Source organism: Zeugodacus cucurbitae, chromosome 6 (assembly GCF_028554725.1).
Source record: "Zeugodacus cucurbitae isolate PBARC_wt_2022May chromosome 6, idZeuCucr1.2, whole genome shotgun sequence".
Lineage (NCBI taxonomy): Eukaryota > Metazoa > Arthropoda > Insecta > Diptera > Tephritidae > Zeugodacus > Zeugodacus cucurbitae.
The window spans coordinates 17,768,464-17,774,960 of record NC_071671.1 but is presented as its reverse complement, the minus strand read 5'-3'; positions in this window follow the sequence as shown (position 1 = coordinate 17,774,960).

Sequence of the window (6,497 nt, the reverse complement as noted above, 5' to 3'; positions counted from 1 at the left end):
TGTATATTGAATTGTAGTCCTGAAATAGTGCAAATTAGTGAAATGTATTAGTGAATATATAGTACAAGCTTGTGTAAAGACCGAATTGACTGTTGAATATTGATAATTGAGGAACGTACGAGTATTGTAGTTGTTATTGTTTAGGGAAGAGCATACACAAACATGCATATATTTAGGGAATGTTATTGAGGTTATGGTTAACTGGGTGGTATTTAAAACTAAATGTTTGCTGAGAGAAATCAGTTGAAGTAAGTAGCGGTGAGTTGATGGGGTGATAAAACAACCTAATACAATAATAATGGTTACCTAGCTACATACATATAATCATTTATATTTTGGTTAGTTCGTTTCGCAAGATTAATCCATCTGATATCATAGGTCAGCATATATTTTGATTTGTCTATGAGCGGGTATGTTTTTAAGCTCATGAGAGCTGCTAGTAGCTCTTAAGACTAGTTATAAAGTTCCTCAGCTAGTAATAGATGTATGTTCCAACTGTAATGTAATGAAATACATTAAGGGGTTACTTTCTCGGACAAACCCATTATTTACAACCAGCGAAATATCTTTCAGCAATGACTGGACTCATTTGAAAACGAGGTGTTTCCTCTTCGAAGCTTATTAATGGGCACGAGGAAAGACTGTCCCTCAAGCCAATACTCCTCTACTACATCTTTAAAAATATATTAATATAATTTATATCGCCTGGAATGACAGGCGTTGCCCTTTCAACGTCAGGTCTACATTTGGTATTCCTGCGAAACTCATACGGTTACGTAGAAGTACGCTGAGCGCAACTATTAACTCGTTCGACAAGGTTTTAGACAGACCGATTCCCCCTCGTGCGTCTTCTTCAACGCGCTACTAATCGGAACCGCACTGGCACTATCTATTCTAAAAAGATAATTATACTGGGATAGGCTGGATAGGCCTTACCAACAGAGGCGTCAGCGCCGCTTTTTCCAGCCTAGAAAGAGAAGCGAAATTGGTTGGATTTGTGGTGAACGAGTGCAAGACAAAGTACTTGGAAGTCATACACAAAGATTCTTCGTGTATTAGGAACTACGTCACTGTATATTTGAATACATTTGAAAAAGTTAAAGACTTTGTTTATCTCGGAACCAGTATAATTGCCACCAACAATCTAAGCCTGGAGATCAAGCGCAAAATAACTCTTACCAACAGGTGCTACTTTGGGATCGATAGGCAAGTGAGAAGCAGATCTCTCTCGACGAAAAAAAAGTACGCTCTATTAGTCCCTCATCACTCCCGAAGATGACAACCAGAGATAAGAAGGTACTTGGAGCATTCGAGAGAACTGTCTGTCCGCGTGAGCTAGGAGTACCAAAGAAAATGGAACTATGCAACTGTATGAGATCTACGATGACATGGGTATATTTAAACGCCTAAAAACTCAACGGATGCGCCAGTTAGGTCATGTCGTGCGGATGAAAGACGATGCTTCAGTGGTCTTTCGATACAAGACACATGTATGGAAAGAGGCATCTCGCGAAGTTTTGTATTCTCGGCCCGGTACGGATGTAGTGCCATGGAAAAAGAAATAGAAGAAGGTGATTGAAAACAACGTCCCTCGCATTGAGATCATTTCAGAACGACATTCTAATTTTTTCATATTCAAGTCCGACAAAAGTTGAATGAGGGAAAAGTCGACTACATATGTATATCTAAATTGGGCTTGTTGTTCACTTCGTAATACCAATGCGAAGTATCCTTTCCTTTAATAGGTTTACCTTGATTTGATATTATATAACGTCGGTCGACATATGTATCTGCGATAAACTAAGAGGGGAGTGCTCTATTTATACTGTTATGATCGTTTAGTATCTGAGGAAAGTCTACCTAAGTATGAGTTCTTAAGTGTTGTGGTTGTTCAGAAAACTTAAGAAATAAGCTGTCGAGGAAATGAAAGCTGTTATTTATGGTGGAAAAGGTTTTAGGAGAGGAAAAGGTCTTCATTGGCTACACATGTTCGTTTTCGGAAACCAGTTGGGCTAAATAAGAGTTTAACCTGCCGATCCTCTGAGAAAAAAAGAGTTCCAAAATGTTGTTAAGCTTAGAATTCTTAGTTTACCATTCCTTCGCTCCTTTAGACTTTCTAACCTCTAACAGTACAGAGCTTATGTAGAATGTGGGGAAAATATAGAACATAGGATATAAAAGAATACTATTTACTTGAGAATAAATATTCCTAAATATTTTTTAGAGTATTTTGAAGTTTTATAACAAATTACAATAGACAAGTAATAGACTACAACTTCAAATTATGTATATTTTGTATGACATTTACAGTTAAGCAAGTGGTAGGAAAGGTTGGATTTGAGTAGATACTTATAAAAATACTTAGGTGAATATACTCGTTGAAATGAAATGTGACAAAAGCTGGGCAATATGTAGTTGTTGGTCGCTTAAAGTACTATGGCAGTTTACACAATTTTTTAGATGAAATTTAGATTATTCCGTTATAATTTTGTGAAATTGTTTCCTTTCAAAAGCAACAGAATATATTGTATATGAGAGACTCAAGTACCTTTTAGCGCAAGTCAAGTAAAATAAGTAAATACATACAGACATACAGTTCGATGTATTATGTAGCACTATATAAACGCATACATACTAACAAATAAAAATATATGAACATGTATGAGCAAACTACTTTATATATATGTACATATATGTATGTAGGTAGTTTGTAATACTTATATACTAATAATAGATAAAGTACTTACACGATTACATAGTTGAATATTTACACACACACACCCACACACGTACACACATATACGAATTACTCAAGTATGCAAGTATTATATTTAACTAAAGTTGTTAATAATAACTAAAATTTTGTGTAGTTCTTGTACACGTGTATTTGTAAAATGCGTATATAGTTGTTGGTATTAAATAAATATGTAGCATAGAAAAGAAAGAAATATTTATAAGCACTAAAAAATAGTTGTTTTTATGTATTTGGTAGAAAAAAATTAAACTAAGTATGCTTCAGAATGCAATAAAGTTGCAAATAAAAATTTGAAAGTGTATAGAATAGAGCAAAAATTAAAAAAAAAAATACTTCAAAGTAATGTTTATAATAATAATAATTTTTGGATATTTGATTTAATGATATTTTTATTTTTATTTTATTGATATACAGTGGCCGTCAAATGTCTACAAACACCCCTGTTTTCGTTGGTTTGAAAGTAAGAAAAACTTTTCAGAAAAATGCGTTGATTCAGTTTCATTCTAATTCTAATTCTAAAAGTTATAAAAGAAGAACTCAAAAATTCGCTTGACAAAAGTCTACATACAGTAACAAAGTTATAGAAATCTGTTTTTTTTGTGATAATTAGCTTCAAATATTCTCAGCTATGTTCAATTATTCTCACATCTGTGCTATTCGGTGGTGCGTTTACGAGGGCTGCTATATACATATATTTCTGGCCTAATAATGAAAATAGGAATATTTATCAACGAAAATGGTTTTATTGTTTTTTCAAAATATTCTCCATCAAGATTTATACACTTTTGCATGCGCTCAAACCAATTTTCGAAGCACTTTTTTTGAGCCTTTGAGCCTTTTGAGCGATTGTCAAATTGTGCGGGATCCAACGAGAACAAACCTTTTTTACGGCCAGGTGTTCATGCAATATCGATGGTATGCTGGTGGGAGAAATGCATAGGCATGCCTCTATCTGAAGGTATGTTACATGATGGTCTTGTATTATCAGTTCACGTACGGCATCGATGTTTTCTGGCACAACGGCTGTTTTTGGACGACCTTCAGCGAGCGTCGGCCATGATTGATTTTGTTGTACCAGTTTTTCACAGTGCTATAGGATGTTGCTTCATAGCCATACAAAGATTTTAGTTCATCGATGCACTCTTGTCGCGATAATCCACGTCGAAAGTTGTGAAAAATGATCACACGAAAATGTTCACGAGTTAATTCCTTTTTTTGTCCGAGATGAATTTTTTAATTCCCTGTAAATAAAACAATTCATGATTAAATGACAAAACGTTCTGAGTGATGTTATGCTAAAAAATGTCAAACTTTCAAATGGCAATGTCAGATTGCATCTGGCAACACTTAGTGTTGCCTAGGCCAGAAATATATATAGCAGCCCTCGTAATTGTATTGAAGCTTAAAAAGCACCTAATCCGTAACAATTTGCGCTATTTCCTTTAGATCGTAATCTTGTTGGAAGATGCAGCCGAAACTAAGGTAAAATTACACATTGAAGGTTTTCAATTATGTTCCAACAGAGTCTTCTATGCATAACGATCCATATTACCCCCAATAAAGGCCAACATTCCAACTACAGCAGCCGCTACAGCTCACTAAACAATTACACTGCCGCCACCGTACTTTACAATTATTACAAAGTACTTCGGATCAAGCACAGCGTTAGATTTTATCCAAACGTTCCATCTTTGACTCACTTGTAAATATAAGCTTTTAACAAAAGTCCTCCCTCTTTTTTTATGTTCATTGCCAATTCTGAACGAATTTTGGGGGTTTGGGTAAAAATAAGTGACTACTTGTGTGGTGATCTCTGGTGGAACGCGTTATTGATACATGTTTTTTGTGTTGTTTTGAGAAGACACCTCTTTTATAATGTATTTAGCACGTGTTGGGGTAATTTTAAGGTAGTTACTTTTGGATTTTGGTCGGTATAACCATTTAGTGTGCGTTTCGTACTGTATGTAAATTTTTGTAAAGAGATTTTTTTAGTTGTTTTATAACTTTTTAATATATTTCATGAAATGGACATTTTTTGTTGATTGTGATAAGAAAGAAGATTAGTAAACTGATTCTTTATCAACACATTTTTCTAAAAAGCAAATAGAGATTTGTTGGCCACTGTCAGGGGCGAACGCAGGGGGGGGGGGGGGGGGTTTTGGGCTGATAGAATTTAATTTTTTGAAACTATGAAAATGTTAAACTAAAAACAAACCTATTGTATCTGGATAGTATTAAAAAGTTGTGGGAATGTAGGCCAATTAAAAAACCCAGAAAAATATAAACTGGACAGAGACATTTTTTTAATTTGCTTCAAAGTAATGAGTTTGCCTTATAACTCTGTGGCTGCTGAACTGGATTTTTTTATATTTAAGGGGAATTGTGAGTCGAAAATGGACTTCTTTTGAAAATTAGTTCTGAACTGAAAAGTCACCAATAAGGTTTCTATTATTTTTTTAGAGTTTATTGTTAATCATAACACAGGAAAACTAAAAACTCATTTATTATGACTTTCAGTTTTCGTTCCATGAGCAAACTGTTGTGAAATAAATTTAAATTAAAAAAAATTATGCTATTTGCAAAAAAATACTTGAGTGTCTTAACTAAAATGTCTATATTTTTAATAAAAACAACCAGAAAAAACTGGTCTGAATTAGATACACAACTTTACTTATTATTTGTTTTTCAAATGAAAATTTTCAAAACAGTGCATCGTTTTTTAAAGATTGGAGCAACAATCCCTATATCTGTCGCTTCAAGTGAACGCTCGTTTTCCTCACTTCGCAGGCTTAAAACATATTTAAGAAATAAAACTGGAGAAACACGCCTGAACGGAATGGCTCTCTTGAATATCCATAGAGATATAGACGTGACGGAGGAAGAGATTTAAAATGTTATGGCCTAAAATAAAAGAAGATTAGACTTCAATTTGTAAATGAAATAATGAAACATTGTCTTTTTACCTAAAACCCCCCCCAAATTTTTTTCCTGCCTTCGCCACTGGCCACTGTATATATTGAAAAAAAAAAAAAAAAACAATTTAAAGGCGACAACATTAATGTTGACGAATAAATTATCACATATTTGTTTCAAAATTCGAAAATTACCGTTACTTTTTGAACACATCGTAATATATATTTTATTTTATTTTTTATTAACAGAATTTTTAACAGCTTAGCATAATAAAATCGATAATATCATAGAAAGTGTTTTTTGAACTTGACTATATAAATATGTGTATCGATATTTAGAAAACTTTGGCGCAATTTTAAGAACTAAGAGAAACAAGAAATTATTGTGTACACGAAGCCCACAATGGGCGTAATCTGTTGCCAATTCGTTGTTAAAAAGTACACTCTATAAATGTATTGTATATGCATACTTACATATATGTATGTATATAAATATAAGTATATAGAGCTATATAATTGGATAGTATTTTATATACTACATATTTAAATATATAAAGTATGAAAATAAAATATAAGTAATATTTATGTTAAGAATAAGTAAGTAGGCAATTTATATACGTTTATATGTGTTTTTATTGTATAAATATACATACATATATATAAACCCATACATATGTATTTGTAAAACATATATGTAGTTGTACCTGTAGTTAGTTTGTATACAACACTAGTAAGAATAGTTAAAAAAATTAGCAACAATACAAACACTATTTTTTAACAAAAAAAAATGCGCATATGTGTTGTTAGTAGAATTAAAAATGTTAGATGAA